A 20,650-nucleotide genomic window follows, 5' to 3' on the forward strand; every position below is an offset into this window, starting at 1 on the left:
CTTGCAAGAGACATGTGCTGCAGTGACTCAAGGTTTAATGGATTTTGGGCTGTGCAGGATGTGTCTTTGTTAAACAAGTGCCTGAAGGCAGCTTGCTGGTTAAAAGTCATCACCATTCTCTTAATTTCCACTACCCAGGGACACTTACACGGCCAAAGGTCGCAGGGACCTCTGCCTAGGAAAGCTAGGTATTGTCCAAGGTTTCTCCCCATGTGATAGACTGAAACAATGCTGCTAAAAGGTTTATGGAGATGTTTGCATATGCATCTCAAGGCACAGCATTTTCCTTTAAACTTATTCATGTCACAGAGGTTTTTGTTCATTTGTCTTACTGCCTGCCGATTTCCTCCCTACAATGATCCTATTGTCCTGCCACTCCCTTATCTTTAAGATGGTAAAGATAATTATCAATAAATACTAAGGGAACTCAGAGACCGGTGCCAGCGTGGGTCCTCTGTAAGCTGAGCACCGGTTCCCTGGGCCCACTTTCTCTTTCTCTATACTTTGTCTGTGTGTCTCATTTCTTTTCTCAAGTCTCTCGTTCCACCTAACGAGAAACACCCACAAGTGTGGAGGGGCAGGCCACCCCTTCAGAACTTCTTATTCTACCTGGTCTGTTTTGAATTTTTGTCTTGGCTTGCTTCATAAGGACCTTATAGAGAAGCCCCAACTTCAAAAAAAAAAAATCACCAAAATAAATAAATAAATAAACCAGTAGATAATTTGTTAAGCCCATTGTCTCTTCTACCTAGCCTTGCTTGGCCTTACAGGACATTGCCTGGACATATGAGACTGTGGAACGTTATTTATTTCTCACAGAGAAGCTAAGTGAGTTGGAATTAGTCTCAATAATGAACGCTTTGATTTAGCCAGGAGTGAGGTTCTTCTCCAATACAATGCATGTACACATTTAGCTAATTGCTCATCTGTGCATATCCCCACATGCAGAGAGAACTTTTACAACCCAGAGTGACAACCATGCACCATGTGTCTCTATTCCAACCAAGGTGAGGAAGGAGAATGTTCAGTTGTCTGCTTTTTATCTTATTGACTGCTTATCCTCGAATGCAATTAACTATCTGGGCAAAGGACTAGAGTTTACTTGGAGCCTGTATACAAACCACTTTGCTATTTATTAACAAATTTTTATTAATAAAAAACCATTTGACTTAACCTCAGATGGGGACAAAGGTATTCAGACATCATAACTGGAAGTTCACTAGATAAATTCTGGAAAATTACTTCCAGAATTACTTGGCCATTTTTATATTTAACCCTTTTTCTCCACTTATCTCAACTTACCACCTGCCTTTTCTTTTACCCTAAAGTATTATTTGTAAATTTCCTACTTCTTTACAAGATTGAGAGTTACTTAGAAAAGCAGATTTTTTTAAAATTATTACTGAAACAATTTTTAAAAACTGGACAAAATATATGGCACAATGGTTAGAAACACTTTGGATAAAAAACAATGTTTTTTATTCTAGTAATAAAAAATAATGAGCCCAGAATGATGGGAAACAAATGCAGTGAGCCCCCAGTTGGCCCAGTTTGCTGCCTGGAGAGAGTGTCTGGCTGAGGCACAGAGTGACATCCCAGCAGAGAACAGTGGCCTCCTGGAGTGGGGAAGAGACAAGAGTCTGCATGGCTAGAGTTTACAGGATAGAGAATAGAGAGAAGAAAACAGCGATCTACTGAGGGCTCTGCTTCCATCTTCAGCTGACTCCTGGTTCCTGTATGTTTCAGAGAACACTATCCAGGTCTGGGGAAAGAACTCTCTGAAAAGATGAAAGGGACAGTGATAGGCCCACACACAAAGCCAGGAATAGTTCCTGCTCCTACCAGCGAGGGTGGAAAACCTCATACTTCACAGGCATTGGGTTGAGTTTTCAGAAAGTCTTAGCTCGAGTCTTGAAACAAAGATACATCTAGATTAAAGGCTGCTCTAGTTCCACTTGGCAAAGCTCAAATGCAAGTTCTGAAAGGATCAAACTGTAAGTAATTCAAGTGCATCCCAGAAAAAAACGTCAAGAATATTTACAAGAACACAAACATATCCACCACCCAAAAAGGTAAAACTTACAATGTCTGATAACCATTCAGCAATTAGCAGAATTAACATTCCAAATTGGCATTTGGAAGTAGGAAATTATGATTTGTAATGAGGACAAAAATCAATCAATTGAAACTGACATAAGAATCATACAGATGATAGAATTACTAGACAGGACATTAAAATAGTTAGTACAACGGTATTCCTAAAGTTCAAGAAGCTAGAGGAAAGATTGCACATGATGACTAGAGGCATGGAAGACCTTCCAGAGATAAAAACTACAATATCTGATATGAAAAATAACAGCAGATTAAACATTGGAGAAAAAAAGGTTAGTAAACTTGAAGACATAGCAATAAAAGCTATCCAAAATGAAACTAGAGAGAATTAAAAAAAAGAAAGAAAGAAAATGAACAGAGCATCGGGGAACCAAGGGACAACTTCAAACATCAAATATACATGTAATTGGAGTTCCCAAAGGACAAGAGAGATTGTTTCCAGTTTTGAGCAATTTTGAATAAAACTTCTGTGAATATCTACATATTTATATGGGCATATGCTTTCAGTTCTCTTGGGTATATACCTGGGAAAGAAACTGCTGAGTCCTAGGGATTGTATATATTTAACTCTTAAAGAAATTGTCAAACCATTTTCCAGGAAAGTTTTGCCATTTTACACTCCTGCCAGGGTGGATTAAAATTCCAACTCCTTCACATCCTCACCAACATTTTATAGTGTTATTACTCATTTTAATTTTTTTAGCTTTCCTAGTGGATGTGTAGTAATATCTCATCGTGGTTTTGATTTGCTTTCCCTGATGACTAATATTGTTGAGTATCTTTTCATGGGTTTGTTGGCTACTTATATATATATATATACTTTTTATGAATGTCTATTGAAATATTTTGCTTTCTGTTTTATTGGGTTATTTGTCTCACAAAGAGTAAGAGTTCTTTATATATCCTGGATATAATTCAAATTTAATTATTGCACATATTTTCTCCTTTTCTGTGGCCTTCATCATTTTTGTAATGATGACTTTTTAAACAGGTTTTTGAGATGTAATTGACATACAATAAACTACACACACTTATAATATAAAATCTTCTGTTTTAACATCTGTTTACATCCCCGAAACACTGTGTACAATCAAGTTAATGAATATATCCTCCACTGCCCAAGTTTCCTGCTGCCCCTTTTGAATACCTCCCTACTACTCTTCTATCCCCATCCTCAGGCAGCTATTAATCTGCTTTATGTCACTACAAGCTACTTTAAATTTTCTATAATCTTATATCCGTGAAATCATATAGTATGTCTTCTTTTTGTTTGTTTTCTTTCATGAGCATAATTATTTTCAGATGCATCACATTGTTCGTGTAATAATCTGTCTCCTTTTATTGCTGAGTAGTAGTCTGTCATATAAATAATAGCACATTCATGTATTTATTTACCTGTTAATGAACCTTTGGGTAGTTTCCAGGTTTGGGCTATTAAAAATGAAGCTTCTGTGAACATTTGTATAAAAGTCTTTGTGTGCATGTGTGATTTCATTTCTCTTTGGTCTGAAATCAATGACCTCAGCATCCACCTTCACATGCAGGAAAAAAGCAAATGAAAGGTATAGATAGCACATGAAAGGAAATAAGAATTCGAGCACGGATCAATGAAATAGAAGACAAAAATGACGGATAAAAATCAATGAAAACAAAATCTGTTTTTTGAGAAGATAATAAAATAGATAAAATTCTGGCAGACCAATCAAAGAAGAAAGAAGACACCAAAAGATATACATTTATATTGTTATTGATATTAATATATCTTCATCAAAAGTTAAAAATTCTGTTCTTCAAAAAAAAAATAGTGCTATGAGAATGAAAAAAGAGGATTCCGAGTAAGAGAAAATATTTTCAAATCATATATGCGATAAAAGGCTGTATCCAGAATATACAAAGAACTCTCAAAACTCAAGAATAAGGAAACGAACAACTCAAGTAAAAAATCAGCAAGAGATTTGAAGTGTTACTTCACTAAAGAAGATAAACATGGCAAATAAGGACATGAAAAGATGTTAACATCATTAGTTATGAGAGAAACACAAAACCACCGTGAGATACAATTACACACTTATTAGAATGTCTAAAATTAAAAAGATTGGCCACATCAAGTGTCGGCAAGGATATGGAGAAATTGGATCTTTTATGAATTGCTGGTGGGAATGTAAAGTGGAACAATGACTTTGGAAAATAGACTGTCAGTTTCTGAACAGGCTAAGCATACATCTCCCAAATGACCTAGCCACCCCATTCCTAAATATTCACTAAAACCCAACATTAAATCTGCAAATTTGAATAACCCAACCATGGAAGGGAGCTTCAAATTTGTGGTTTGGTTTTCCTCACAAGAAAATGTTATTCAAATGTTAATGTAGATAAAATATTATGGTTACTTTGAACATAGGCTTTCTTGCTGCTGGCTGGAGAGCCACATACAGAATTCTAGGTTGAAATGTCATTTTATGTCTTTCAAGTCACAGCATTATTTGAAGAACATCATTCATTCGTTCAACCTTTATTATGTATCAATTCTTCTTAATAACAGCTTTTTCTGTATGCATGTTGAAAGGTCTTAAGCACATGTCTGAACAAAAATTCTTTAACTTGAGCACTTTTAGACTCCCTTTGATGATACCATTGTTTTGCATATTTGCAAAGTGACTATTCCTAAAAATCTGAAATCCTTTCATAGTTTAACTACATTTGGAGTATGTTTTCCCTGGCCTGGCTCAGTTTTTCTATTATGATATCCAGTTCATATTTTCTAGTGTGTAAAAAATCATTTTTTTAAATAAATGTATCTTCATTCTGGAGTCTTCAAGATAAAAATTTTAGCCATCAGGAGCCTGACTGATTACTTTGAGCCTGAAAACCAATTCGATTCTTGTTTCTTTTGTGTCGTTGTAACTCTGGACATGCGTAGAAGCTGGGTTTACAGATCAGTAGGTGTGATATGAGAAATACATTGGGTCAAGCCTCTATCATGGAATCAGGGAAAATCAGTTTGCACTCCAATAAAAACAGAACAACTTGTTTTCGAATCTCCCAGCTTCCAATAATCCCCAGTGCTTCCATTTGTTTGGTGAAGCAGCCCAGTCTCACACTCTCCTGCTGTTGTCAGAGTCTTTGTCTCTGCCTCTGCAGTGCAAAGACCAAAGGAGATCTCAGAAAAAGCAATGGGTAGCTGCATCTCTTGCAGTGGGGAGATATATGTGATTTCACAGTGAGAAAAGACATCTGATCTTTCTAGTCCCCTTTGTTTCCTCTCTCCAAGTTTTACAGCCCTTTTTATCTGTAAATAATAATAATAAAAAAAAGTTGTACATACATTTTCAAAATGTGCTGCATAATACAACTTCATACATTTAGGAAGTTGACAGCTGCCCTCTGAGGTATAGCCTGACAGTCTAAAATCCAGAAATCAATCATTTAGATAGAGCGATGCCATGCTATTGCTCCCGGTATGTATTGCGGCACCCAGGAACCACTTATTTGAGATATGCCATCGTAACTCTGATAGATTAAAGCACCACATCCAGGAAACAATTGTGTGTTGAGGGGAGGGGGGATGCGATCATAGATCTGCCATGTTACAGCCCAGAATCCAGCAGCCAACCAGGCAAGTCTGTGCTGAATCGGAGCTTCCAGAAACCTGCGAAGCAGCAGGATGACAGTTCTGTTCTTCAACAGCCCATTATGAACTAATTAGCATACATGAATTGCAGATTTGAAGTATTAAAGTGATGTACAAATCATTAATTTTTTGTCAAATCTATGTCATCCTTGTGTATGCCTTCCTATTTTAATGTTGCATGACAGTGAAGAGAGGTACAATCCTCTGTATATAAAGAGGAGAGATTTGGTGTAGCTGATATAATGAGATCTATTTAAACACTATGTATTTTTCAGCTTTGAATATATCTGCTTGGAAAAAAAAAATGCTACACTTGTCCCATTAGGGTTAATTGTGAAAGGATGTTAATATATTCAAAACCCCAGGGGTAGTTCTACATATTGTCTGAATGAAACAGGAGATGTAAGACCAACTTCACATTTGAGCTTTCTTTTATAAAAGTCCTCCTTCTGAGTAATAAAAGGAGCCATAAAATCTTGCTCACTGGCTGTGGAAGGTGTAACTATCTAGAATAAGAGCTCAGCTTTCAGGTGTGTGAAAGCTCCCATGCAGCAAGCAGATCTATTCTTGTTAACCCAATGCCAAATTTAATTTATAAAGATGTATAATGTAATGCAGTGGAAAAGGGAAAACAACATCAAAGTCGACTTTCATACTGCAAAAGGTTTCTAAGTATTAATTTGCAGTTTTCTGTATTGTCTCTATGTATTTAATTACTAAAGCTATTTGTGCTTAAACAAATGCTTGGTATTTCATTTGAATTTCTTATTTCATATTACAGTGGAAATTTGTTAGTACTGTAATAGTTTCCATGGTAACAGAGTCTAATGTTATACACAAATATGTATGTGGCATGTATACATGTGTGTATTATAAATATATTCTATAGGTGATTATGACTGTATTCCAAGAGCACATCTCCAAAGAATTAGCTCTTAAGGAAAACCCTAATTTAGAATGCTGGTATATTTTGTGAATCTAAAGAGATGGTTACAAACTGGGTTCTCTTTTTCATATGGGAAGAACGTTAAATTCTGAGAAGCAGGGAGATACTTGCTTTCCCTCTTCTCATAAGTTCTCTTCTGTCTGGGAGCAAAGCCATCTATGCCTAGGGTCCATACTCTATGGATTTCTCTTCTCCCTATCTGTTTCTCCACCAACCTTTTTAACAATAACTTTCCAGGAAGCTCTTACCCAAAACCCATGCTTACTTAATTGCAATTGGCCAGTCTTGTGTCACATGGCTACCAGGAAGGGAAAGGAAATCTGTGGAGTGAGTCATTTTAACTCAACCTAATGTTGCCCATAGTAAAATGAGGGTCTGCTTAGTAAAGAAGAATTGGAGTACGATTATAAAGTGGGCAATGAGCAGCTGTCATCTGTGATAGATATTTCTGTGTGACTTCACCAAAATACACACTGATGTAGGGAAAAGGGCCCTTGCATCACAAGAAATAACTAAACGCATATTCTGGCACGGAGTTAAACATCAGCTGGACATTACTCATTTCTTGCTATTTCTTGAACCTTCAGTTTCCATTCTCAGGCTCCTCTGTTTACTCTCTCTAATTTGGAGTACTGATTGGCTGCCTGATTGGTATTTGACCTTTTGCCTGTTCACTTGATACCTCTACAACACTAGTGAGATGGTAGCTCTGTGCACAGTTTGATGTGTTTTGCAGAAGCTGTGCAACAGAGTGGTTGTATTAGTCTGTTTTCATGCAGCTGATAAAGACATATCCATGCAGCTGATAAAGACATATTTGAGAGTGGGCAATTTACAAAAGAAAGAGGTTTAATGGACTCCATTCCATATTTCTGGGGAGGTCTCACAATCATGGCAGAAGGCAAGGAGAAGCAAGTCACATCTTACATGGATGGCAGCAGGCAAAAAGAGAGAGCTTGTGCAGGGAAACTCCCGCTTATAATACTGTCAGGTCTTGTGAGACTTATTTGCTATCATGAGAACAGCATGGGAAAGACCTGGCCCCATGATTCAATTACCTCCCACCAGGTCCCTCCCACAACACATGTGAATTCAACATGAGATTTCGGTGGGGACACACCAAAACCATATCATTTTGTGCCTGGACCCTCCCAAATCTCATGTCCTCACATTTCAAAACCAATCATGCATGCCTTCCCAACAGTACCCCCAAAGTCTTAACTCATTTCAGCATTAACTCAAAAGTCCACAGTCCCATGTCTCATCTGAGACAAGGCAGGACCCTTCCACATATGAGCCTGTGAAATCAAAAGCAAGTTAATTACTTCCTAGATGCAATGGGAGTACAGGCATTGGGTAAGTACATCCATTCCAAATGGGAGAGACTGGCCAAAACAAAGGGGCTGCAGGCCCCATGCAAGTCTGAAATCCAGCAGGGCAGTCAAATCTTAAAGCTCCTTTGTCCTTTGACTCCATGTCTCACATCCAGGTCATGCTGATGCAAGAGGTGGGTTCCCATGGTCTTGGGCAGTTCTGCCCCTGTGGCTTTGCAGGGTACAGCCTCCCTCCCAGCTGCTTTCATGGGCTGACATTGACTGTCTGTGGCTTTTCCAGGCACATGGGGCAAGTTGTCAGTGGATCTACCATCCTGGGGTCTGGAAGATGGTGGCCTACTTCTCACAGCTCTGCTACACGGTGCCCTAGTAGTAACTCTGTGTGGGGGCTCCAATCCCACATTTTCCATCCTCACTGTCCTAGCAGAGGTTCTTCATGAGAGCCCTGCTCCTGCAGCAAACTTCTGCCTGGACATCCAAGTGTTTCTATACATTCTTTGAAATCTAGGCGGAGGTTCCCAAACCTCAATTCTTGACTTCTGTGCACCCACAGGCTTAACACCATTTGGAAGCTGCCAAGACTTGGGGCTTGTACCCTCTGAAGCCACAGCCTGAGCTGCATCTTGGCCCATTTCAGTCACAGCTGGAGTGGCTGGGATGCAGGGCACCAAGTCCCTAGACTGTACACAGCATGGGTACCCTGTGCCGGCCCATAAAACCATTTTTTCTTCCTAGGCCTCCAGGCCTGTGATGGGAGGAGCTACCATGAAGACCTTTGACATGCCCTGGAGACATTTTCCCCACTGTCTTGGGAATTAACATTCAGATCCTGGTTACTTATGCAAACGTGTGTAACAGGCTTGAATTTGTCCTCAGAAAATGGGATTTTCTTTTCTATTGCATTGTCAGGCTGCAAATTTTCCAAACTGTTATGCTCTGCTTTCTTTATAAAACTGAATGCCTTTGATAGCACCCAAATCACCTTTTGAATGCTTTGCTGCTTTTGAAATTTCTTCTACCAGATACCCTAAATCGTTTCTCTCAAGTTCAAAGTTCCACAGATCTCTAGGGCAGGGGCAAAATGCTGCCAGTCTCTTTGCTAAAACATAACAAGAGTCACCTTTGCTCCTGTTCCCAACAAGTTCCTCATCTCCATCTGAGACCACCTCAGCCTGGACCTTATTTTTCATATCACTATCAGCTTTTTTATCAAAGTCATTCAACAAGTCTCTAGGAGGTTCCAAAATTTCCCACATTATCCTCTCTTCTTCTGAGCCCTCCAAACTGTTCCAAACTCTGCCTGTTACCCAGTTCCAAAGTCACTTCCACATTTTCAGGTATCTTTTCAGCAATGCCCTATTCTAGTGGTAAAATTTACTGTATTAGTCTATTCCCATGCTGTTCACAAAGACATACCCAAGACTGGGCAATTTATAAAAGAAAGAGGTTTAATGGGCTTACAGTTCCACATGGCTGCAGAGGCCTCACAATCATGGCAGAGGGCAAGGCAAGGAGGAGCAAGTTACATCTTACATGAATGGCAGCAGGCAGAAAGAGAGAGCTTGTGCTGGGAAACTCCCCCTTACATACCATTAGATCTCATGAGACTTATTCACTATCACGAGAACAGCATGGGAAAGACCTGCCCATGATTCAATTACCTGCCACCAGGTTCCTTCCACAACACGTGGGAATTCAAGATGGGATTTTGGTGGGGACACAGCCAAACCAAATCAGTGGTCAAGAGCTAAGGAGTCACACAGAACTAGGTTCAAACTTGAGCTTCACCTCTTATAACCTGTGTGATTCTAAGCAAGTTCCTTAACTTTTCTAAACTTTGATTTCCTCACCTTGTAGATGAGGACAATGAAAATACCTTCCTCAGAGGGTTTCTATGAGGAGGAAACAAGTCAATGTACATAAAGCATCCAGAGAAATACCTGACCTATGGTAAGCATTTGAGCAATGTTAACTGTATTATAATAATTTCTGTCAGTCAAGTTATCTGCCATTTTCTTGGACAAGCTACTAAAAGTCTTTGTTCCTCAGTGGATCATATGGAAAATCATTACTTCACAAGGTTATAGACTGTAGATATGGAAAGTACCCAATAAAGTGGCTGATGAATAGTAGGAATGGTAAACCCTACTAGTTAGCTGGAAATATCCATTCTTTTTCTCCCTGTCAGAATTTCATTTTGTTCAGAATAGTGATATGCTCTGCTAAAATAACTTCACCCCCATTTGCAGCTAGGGGATGACAAAGTTCTGGCCAATGTAATGTAAGTGGAATTTACAAGAGAGATTTCTTTCCTTAATAAAATGGCAAAAGCTTACCTTGTGAAAACCCTTCCACCTCTCTTCTTCCTCTTTGTACACCTGGAGATGCTGCCGCCATCTTCAAAGCATGAGGACAAGAGCCATGAACAAATGATGACAGAGCAGGAATGTAGACCTTGGGTCTCTGACAGCATCATTGATCTTCCCATTTCTCAACTCTAGATTTATAATACGAAGAAAACAAACCTAACTGCCTTAGGCCAATATTCCTTGAGTTTTATTTTATGTGCAGCCAAACAGAATGCGTTTTTAATACAGGTTTTTCTGTCAGGTGGAAATTACACTAATAGTAATCATCATCATCATCACCACCTGTATCTATGACACAACCCCAGGATATCCATATCTGTATTCTGTTCTTACAGCACTTACCAAAAGGGTTTGATCATGGCTTTGTGAAAGAAACTTAGCAGGAAATATTGATGAGAACCCCTCTAGGGTCTTCATTTTTCTGGAGAGAACAGGAAAAATCCTAACAGCCTCTGGGACTTGGGGGCAAGGACCAGGCAGCAGTCAGACCAAGTCATAGGGTCCTAAAGTGACTGCTAATCCAGGATAGCCCTGTGCCTACACTGCATCCCACTGAATCCCTCTGGATCTGTAGTCTGGAGATCTGTGAGTTTTCTACCCTCTAATTGCCCACAGGCACCTGGGTAACATTAAGAACATCTGGGACAAGCTAAAGCGAGATCAAATGCTGAGTGGAGGGTAATGTTGCAGATTATTTTGTCAATAACAGTGACTACCGATAAGTAGACATGGGTGATGAATAACTGTCTCCCCCACAACCCTTCACTAGTTTATCTTGAAAGCAAATCTCCGACCAAATTTGGCCACATATAAAAATGTATACTAAACATTTATTAGGAAGCAGTCACAAAACAGCTCATGTAACCAATTCTATAAATTTGGATGAAATTTCAAACTGTTGGATGAAATTCCAACTGTTGGCATTTTAGGTATCCTAACTGCACTGGTGCATGCAATGTTCACTTGAAGCAGATATGATCATATTCTAGAGGCTGGGTTCAATTTGTCTTACAGTAGACATCGGGCAACTCAAGAACTAAGGATTGAGTCAATGGTCAGACTCAGGACAGTGCGGAAATCAGTCTCCAGAAAATATCCCTGAAGGTATAGGACACAGAGTTCTCTACATTTTTATTCTATTTATGCAAGCAGGGAGAGTCAGTCTAAAATATTTTACACATCTTGAACATCACTATTTTCACCAGTGAAATCCCATTTCTAGCATTCAAATGCTAATTGACGAGCTATTAATTTAACCAATGAAAACCCATTTTTAACATGCATTCTGCTAATTAAGAATAACTTGGTGGTGTTCGGAGTTTAAGATAGCTGAATCACCTCTGGAAGATGGGCTTCTAACTAGAAGTCTAGGTGATGACACCTAGGGTATGAATTTTCGGTTTGGGCAAATGACTGCCCCTCAGGAATGGCTTAAGCTGACTGACATTTACTTAATTTATACTGTCTATAAATTAAGGGGAGGTTTAAATTACAGACATTCTGTTAAGTAGTCCATGCAATTAGTAAAAGGCAAAATCAGAAGTAGCCCTTGTATTTTCTGACTCCCAAATTTCAAAGTCTTACCACTGTAGCATCCCAGCTCAGTGTTAATCCGACAAACTGTCCACACTCATTGCCTTAAGAAGTAGCCTTTTCTAAGTTAGACTATTGATATTATAAAAAATGTCCCCACTTAGAGTGAAAAGAGCAAATTTAGTTGCTGATATTTTTCTTGGAGCAGTCTGCACACAGAATAAGGCAGGGTTAAAAAACAGCATCAAATAGTAAAAGTTTGGATTTATAAGAAGTGGTCAAATGTAAAATAACAAAGCTGGTTCCTAGAAAACTAAAAGAAAACAAAATAAGTGTTGACTAAGAAGTTCAAAGCAAATCTTGTTTTGTTATCATCCCTCCTTTATTTTGACTCTGCAGTGTCCATACTTTGCAGGCCCATGCTGATTTCATTACTATTTATGTTCATCTCTTTGATAATTTCTCTTTTATTAGTAAGCATCCACTCCATGACTTCTAATTTATTTTTACATGGCAAATTATGAGAAAGCAATGAAAGAACTCCTAAATGTGATAAATGGTTTCTAGCGGCTTTGCTTACGCTTTCTAAGAAGCTAAGAGATTCCAATGTGGGGATTCCCATGGGGGATTCTGACATGATCTTCTGAAGAAATAAGGAAGGTCTGTATCTACCATCCCAGGCTTCTGCTTAGCAAACCATGTTCCTCCCTCGGCTAGGCTCCCCACCCCACCCACACAGAGGGGATGCCTTCTAATTCCTGCACTTGCTTTATGGCTTTGTGTAAATGTGTTTAGTGCCTTTTGGCTGTTCTTCTGAAGAAAACTCATCTCAATTGTGCTCCCTGGTTTGTTTAATTGTTGTCAAGGTGAAGGCTGGATATTGCCAACAGAGCCTATCAAGAAGATCTTGTTTTACTGGAGAGTATGATTCAGGAAGAATGAGCACACTGATTGAAGCCAAAACTATGATGAAGTTGTTGGATATTTTTGAGAGGGTGCCGAAGGATGGGTAGAATTAATTTCCACCTGAAGAAACTGGTACTTCTCTCCCCACCCCTAAACAATGGTATATTGATATATTTTCTCCATCTGTAAAACAAAGATACTTTTTCAGTCTCATTCATCAAAATGGCAAAGGCTCCTACAAAAAGCTCAGTAAGACACTAAATGTTAAGTCAGTGCTTAATGATAATCTACCGGAGTCTTTATGGCTTGATCTTCTGAGAATTAAAAACCACTTGGCCTTCCCCGAAACGCTCCACTGGGAATAGCAATGGCTCCTAGATTCTGTGTAATTAAACTTCCTGGAAAGGAGTGGGCTGGGAAGCTGTAGACCACTAAATCAATAGATTAAAAACAACAACAACTACAGGTAAATGGGTTAAATGGTTAAGTGGTAATCCATCTGAGTATTGGCCCTTTCTCTAATAAACCTAATATCAAAGAATGAATGCCATGATACGGAGTTCAAAAAGCACCCTAAACCTAAAACACCTATGGAAAAACCAAGCTGGTTTAACTCACATAATTATTGTGGATTCATTGAAGTCTGAACAGCAATGTATTTAAAGCACTGTCAGGAAATATTAAATCTCCCTTCTGAGACTAGGATTGAAAAAAGGTAGGACAAGGCTCATTTTTTACATTAAAGCAAGATTGGGCCTGATTAGTATTTGAAATATTTCTTTCCCAATTTTGGACAGCATTAGATTTTAGCTAGTGAAATATAAATGAACATCAATTGTATATGACAAATGCTGATCCAAGCCACTTAAAATTCCCTGAATGTCCTTTTCTCTCTTAGACTGACTGCTAGAGTCTCATCATCGAAGTCTGCAGAGCCAACCAGAGGCAGCTCTGTGGTAGAGGCCCCGCCTAAGCTGTGAAGGGTTAGAAAGAGAGCTGTTTGTTTTGTAAGGACATGAATCACTATCAGGACCATAACAACATTGCAAGTTAGGTCACAGGACTCCAAGTCAGTGTGCATTTTGCTCAGGGAGAGGGAGCTTAGAGACTTGTTGCTGCCTTTTTGTTTCAGTGGAAATGAAATCCACTTGTGTCACCATTTCCTCCTGTTTCAGGTTGAGACCAAAGAGATTAAGAGAAACACACTAGTGTCACACTTTAAAGCCACAATAATAAAGATGGCCAGTGTACCTAGTAAACATTTTTGTTCACGATTTGGAAAATGAAAACTGAAAAAAAGGAAGGACCCTTTGGTTTGTCCTGGAGAGAAATGTAATTACGGTTAGTCCTTGGCCATCATAATGGGTTCTTTGAAGCAGCTTCCTGGACCAAAATAAACAGTTCATTATATACAAATTCAAGAGATAAGGTTGATTTGGCTCTTTGGAATCAAGGTCCTTATCTTTCTATTAGTTTAGTCTAGAAATATGGTAACCAGATTCACCCAAGACACTGACTCTCTCCTCCCCCCTCCCAGATTTGATTTCAAGATCTTGTCTATAAGATCTATTAGAACAAAGAGCCCACTAATTAAGCAGCTAACCCCAAGACTATGCTGTTAGCCTGGGGGGACTTGTTTTATTCCATTAATTTGAGAGCAGCTACTTTATATCCAGTGGTAATTGGTGCAGGACTATCTCTGTCTACTTACATGGGAGGAAATACCACAATTTACTCAATTTGAATTAAATATTCTACAGTTTAGACTGGCTAACCCCACATTTTTCTTTGTTAGTGATGCTGAAGAAGCCTCCTTTATAGTGTTCTGGAAGATTGCTCCATCTTTATCTATTAGCCATGCAAGTGTTTTGTATTTAGCTAAGGCTGTAGCTGATAGAACCAAAATACTTAGCAGATTTTGGATTGATTCTGCTCTCCACAGCCCAGTCCACTCTTTGCTGTATGAATTGAGCACGAAAGGTCACAGTGAATCAATGCCAGCCTGGCTTTGCAAAAATGTGACTAGAAGGTAGTCAGTCATGGTAGCTCCCTTTTGTGAGAAGGTTATTAAAGTTCACTGGAAAACAATTTCCCCAATCTCACATTTATAATTGAATACTGCTGTTGTGAAGTTTCAATGAGATAAAGTATGTGAAAGTGTTTTGTAAACTCTGTAAAGTAAAAAGTCAAAGAAGAGCTGCATAACCATTCACTGTGGTTCATGCTGAAAAGTGAGATTGTGGGGGAAACTTCACTGTCTCACTTGTACCCTTCTCTAATGTTTAAAATTTTAAAGCTTCAAATGTGTCTTTCTCATAAAATCAGGAAAATAGATAAGAATCTTTCCCTTTTTTCCTGTTTTACACAGGAAGGGATGTAACAGTAGGCTACCTTTTATCTTTAAAACTTACTGTGTCCTGGATTTCAGATGACTAAAACAGGGGTAATTATCAATAGATTTTCAAGGAGAAAAAACTCAAATATCACATACATAGCACAGAGGAGGAAAAGTAAAGCTAGACTTTTCCAGAATCATATCATATTCCATAGATATAATCTTAAAGTTGCTTTTGAGAAAATTTGAAATGATATCTTGTGCATTTAGCTCAGTGTGTAAAAACAACACAATTGTGATTATTTTGAGGAACATGTTTGAGAATGGAACATTAGGCGATTTCGGGACACCAACAGGATTGTTCTGTGGTTCAACATAAAGAAGATGAGGACAAATATAAAAATGGAAACCCCAGGCCCACGGGGCAGCCTAAGGAGGCCCCATTATGAAGGGCACAAGCACCTAAACCTCCTGTACCTTACTCAAGATGTCCTTATTCTGCTGTTCTCTTGTTCTTTAGTGTTCTCTTTCAGGGCTCCTCAAGCACCAATTCTAGGTCCGCCATTTTCTAGCAGTTTGAGGTTGGATCCATGCTTTAAGCTTATTGGGCCGCCTCTGCTAAAGTTCTATGACAGTTAAATGAGATTCATAACAAAAGCAATCCAGGAAGTGCATATCCACCTACAAGTGTAAGGTGAAGTATTACGTATTTACTTTCTATACCAACTTGTCAACATTTAGGCAACTGAAGCCCCGTTGCCTCAGGACTTTGTTTCCAGTAGTTAATCTGATAAACTAAATACTGCTTATATGTTGGGGGTGCTAATGAGCTAACTTAATGGCCATTTCAGATAATACATTTACAATAGGAAGGAACTAAAAGGAGCTTTTCCTAGTTGGGTTAGGGAAGGGGAAGAGAAGCTGGAAAGCGTGTCTACACTTAGTGCCTTATGTGCACTCTAATGGGAACTCCATATGCATTGCATTTTAAATCCATATGAGGTATGTACAGGTGCAAGATTTCATAACCAGCACTGGTGATATATAAGTGGATCAGTTCATTAGGGAAACTTTAAGATTGTAATGTGATCAAAGCAGGAACTGGAACCACAATTTGGAACTTGGGTCTTAGGAAAAAAGCTGTCACTTGCAGTTTATCTGCATTATTTTGTGCTTTGTTTATCTCAATAATAGGTCATCAGGATTATAAGAATACAACCCAAGGTTAATGATAGATCTAGAGGGGATTGGAAAAGAAAAAGACTTTCTCTTTCAGTAAAAAATTTCAAACAACAAAAAGACACAATAGTATAGTGAAACTCCACGTAGCAGATTCAATCCAGATTCAATATTTATCAAGATTTTCCTTCACTTATTTCATTTATTCCCCCCTTTTTGTTCTGAAGCATGTTAAAGCAAATAGTTAATATAGGAAAGTTAGGTTAAATGTTTAATTTCCCCCGAATTGTCAATTGTGAGAATGCAGTATTATATGCAAGTTACCTCCAACCTGACCAAGGAGGGGTGTGTGTGTGTGTGTGTGTGTGTGTGTGTGTATGTTTCATTTTGATTTTGTTTTTATTGCTTTGACTACCCTCTCTTTGTTTGAGCACCATAGCAGATGCATAGGTTTTTTCAGATATTCAATTTTGTGGCAGATGTTGTCAATTCCCTGCCCAAGTCATCCCAACACTCACCATTCCCGAATAGAAAGAAGGAAAGCACCTGCAACTCCCCCCCTGAGGGTTTTATATCCTCCAATGCACAAGGCAGATAGAAGAGCCAGAGAATTAACATATTTTGAGCATTACCTCCAACAGTAATGTAAGAGGACAAGTCTGAGGTGTATTCCACACTATTTCCCAGGAGTCCCGGCAGGATCGAGCCCCTGTTGTCCTGCACAGTAACCTGCTTATTAATACACCTTATATTCGCTTCCTACATTTTCCTGTCTCGCTTTATTCTTGTCTCCTGCAGTCATTCCCCAGTAAACCACATGCACTCAAATCCTTGTCTTGGGGTCTGCTTCTTGGGGAACCCAATCTAAGAAAGTTGATCCAAGAGTGGTTATAGGAAGCTGATTGGAGGGATGGAACAGCCCCTACAACTGGTAAATGGGGCAATGATTACCTCTGGCATGGCATACCATTACAATTTCTTAGATTACACCTACAGTGGATTGAGATGGGGAACATGAAGAAGGGAATGTACTGGCTTATGCAATATGTCTAATGGTTGAAAGATATAGGCCGAGAGAAATTATGAGGATTGGGGAATTAGTTGTTACTAACAGCCACAGGAGGAAAGAAAATAACAGACTGAGATCAGTAGTCTATTAATTCAGGACATGATATGAAAGTTAGAATGCTTTAATAATAGTGTTTATAGAGGCCACCATCTACTGCATCCAAAAGGCTGTGCAAAAAATCTGGGTGCCATGTTTACAGAGACCACTATCTCTTGCACCCAGTGGCTGAACTGAAAAAAGGCTGAGTCCACAGCTCCTATGCTACAGTATCTCCTACACTAAAGTCAGGACGGACCCTAAGACGTATAATGAGAACTGGGTGGATGTGCTTGACCACTGCCAAGGCCCAGAGAGTCCTCTGAGCCCTCTGGTCCAGGTGGGGTGATCTCCTTCTGCTGGCTTGTGGGAAGCAACCTTCCATTTTTCGGTGGCCATACAGAATACTTACTTGAGATGGATTCCCTTCAAGATGGTGTTTCTTCTTTTTAAAATCTCTACTCCTTCCTGACTCCTTTCATTGCATTTAGATCTGTTTTGTCAAATCCAATAGCCACTAGCCACATACAACTATAAACCAATTGCAGTAAAATACAATCAATTTTTTGGGGTCTTATTCACAGTAGCCACATTTAAAGTAAGTCAATAGCCACAAGTGGCTAGTGGCTACCACATTGGATGGAGGACAGATGATAGAACATTTCTATCATTGCAGAAAGTTCTACTGGACAGCACTGATCTAGACCAGAAATTGGCAAACGTATTTGAAAGAATCAGATAGTAAGTACTATAGTGTTTGTAGGCTATATGGTTCCTGTCACTACTACTAAACTCTGCCATCGTAGCGTGAAAGCAGCCCTAACGCATATATAAATAAATTAGTGTGGCTGTGTTCCTTAATGTTACAACAGTTTTAAGTGTCAGGCCAAAGGGCCTTAGTTTGCCCATCTCTGGTCTACACCAAAAACTAGGGTCAACTCTTAGTATGGTGCAAGAAAGAAGTATTGTCCACACTACAGAAAGAAAAGGAATTATTCACTGAAGGGCTTATGTGTACCAATGTGTTTCAGGACAACATGCCCGGGAATGCATCTTGCAGCTGCTCAGAGAAGATGATTACAAGGTTAGTGGGAAAGAGTGTACTGATATGAGTGCAGGCAAGATTTAACATCCCAGAAAGGACTTCTGGTGCCAAGCGTAACAAATGGCTTCTTAACTCTCAAGCCTACCATTCTCTGGAGTCTTATAGTAAATGAAATGGAGATTCCAGAACTGCCTTGGCAGAGTACTAGGGAAAGGATGAAAAGGATCAGAGACGTGCCAAACAAAAACAAAAGTAACAACAACGAACTCCAGCTATCTATGTTCCCCAGGAGGGCCCAGAGGCTATCCCTTCCCTAAAGCAATGAGGAATGGAAGGAGTTAATATAGTCATTTGTGGGCCAGGAGGTGGCAGGGGAGGTTGTTACAGACCTGGCTTACTTAGTATCAATGGAGATGATAAACTTCTGGCATAAGAGAGGCCAGGTGGTAACACTTAACCATCAGAAGCAAAGTGAATGTAATTTCCATAACAGGCAGTGCAGCTGGAATGACAACGAGGCGCCCTTGATCCATAGGAATCTGTGAAGATGTTCAATACACCATGGTATTTTAGTTGGGCAGCTGATCATCAATTGTGGATGATCAGAAAGCTGCCATATTGGAAAATCATGATCTCTCACACCATCCTGAGGCCCAGAGTTAATTGAAGGGAAGGCTATTTCCCTTTGAGGAAATATGCTATAACGCTACCGTAGCTATTTTCCCAATCCATTCCCAATGGCTTTATGTTCATTTACCAAATAATTGTACACTGGGGGAAAGGAGATTTTTCAAGGGCTGAGGGTACTGAATTGTAGGTGATACCGATAAATGAAGAGAATCAAAATGCCTATGGGCTATGGAAGCCATGTGATAAATAGAGTCTTATCCCAGCTCTATCTCACAGTGAATACAATGAATCTGTTTTCCCACCCTATGATGATGTTTTTCCAGCCCCCAAATGCATCATCAGGATGAATTTACCTAGAACTTGGTAGAACCCTCATATTTATGACTTGATTTTGTGAAGTAAGAGGGGTATGATAAGGCAAGTTAGTGGAAGTATTGTAGGCAGAATAATGGCCCCTTATATATGTCCATGTCCTAATCTCTGGAACCTATGAATATATTAGTTTATATTGTAAGGGGTAATTAAAGTTGCAAATGAAACTAAAGTTACTAATCAGCTGACTTTCAGTTGAAGAGATTATTCTGGATTATCTAGGTGGCCCCAAACAATCCTGAGTCCTTATAAATAGAAGAAAGAGGCAGAAAAAGAAGTCAGTCAGAGATTTAAACATGCTACGCGGCTGGCTTTGAAGGTGGAGGAAGGGTACATGAGAGTTCTTCCCTGCCTGCCAAGAAATGCAAGCAGTCTCTAGAAGCTGGAAAAGTCTAGGAAACAAATTCTCTAGACCTCAAGAATAAATATAGCTCTGCTGAAAACTTGATTTTATTTCACTGAGACCCATTCCGGACTTCTAATATCCAGAACTGTAAGATAACAAATTATGCTGTTTTAAGCACTAAATTTGTGGTAATTTGCTACAGCAGTAATAGAAAACTAATATAGGAAGCTCTTAAATTTGTACCAATAACCTCCATCCCTGCAAGAAATTAGAACTTAAGAAATAGCATGTCCCAGATGAATAACAGAGATGAGCACCACTCTCAAGGACTTAAAAGATGTTGAGGTGGGATGTCATATTCTATTTTAACTCACTGAAATGAGTTAAAATAGAACCCCCTGAAAATCAAATCATTTATGGCAGAGCGTGGTGAACTACCATAAACTTAAACAAGTGGGACCTGCAGTTTCAGCTGCTATGCCAATGTGTTATCTTTACTAAAATAGATCAAAACAGTATCTGGTATACAGAATGCAGCTGTTGAGCTAGAAGACGCATTCTTTTCCATTCCTGTCATGAAGGAGAATCAAAAGAAATTCTTGGGAATGGCAGCAGTACACATTCATTTACAGTTGTGTCAGGGTGATGCTACTTTGCTAGTCATGGTAGTCTTTATATTGCAAAGAACGTTATGTTGGCCCAAATTATTAATGATATTATGTTAACCAGACCTGGTGAGCAGGAAATGTCAAGTACTCTGAATGCTCTGAAACTCATGTGCATACCAGGGTGAGAAGGAAATCTTAT

General features: G+C 39.1%; 1 long non-coding RNA gene across 1 annotated transcript; it reads right to left on the reverse strand.

The window, feature by feature from the left end:
- Positions 1–4,624: 4,624 nt before the first annotated feature.
- LOC126932219 (uncharacterized) lies at positions 4,625–15,769 on the reverse strand. The gene is made up of 3 exons (XR_007718139.1): positions 15,644–15,769; positions 10,360–10,520; positions 4,625–5,401 (listed from the first exon to the last, which is right to left on the reverse strand). It is a non-coding gene; the product is annotated as an uncharacterized LOC126932219 (long non-coding RNA).
- Positions 15,770–20,650: the final 4,881 nt, after the last annotated feature.

This window comes from Macaca thibetana, chromosome 12 (assembly GCF_024542745.1).
Source record: "Macaca thibetana thibetana isolate TM-01 chromosome 12, ASM2454274v1, whole genome shotgun sequence".
Taxonomy (NCBI): Eukaryota; Metazoa; Chordata; class Mammalia; order Primates; family Cercopithecidae; genus Macaca; species Macaca thibetana.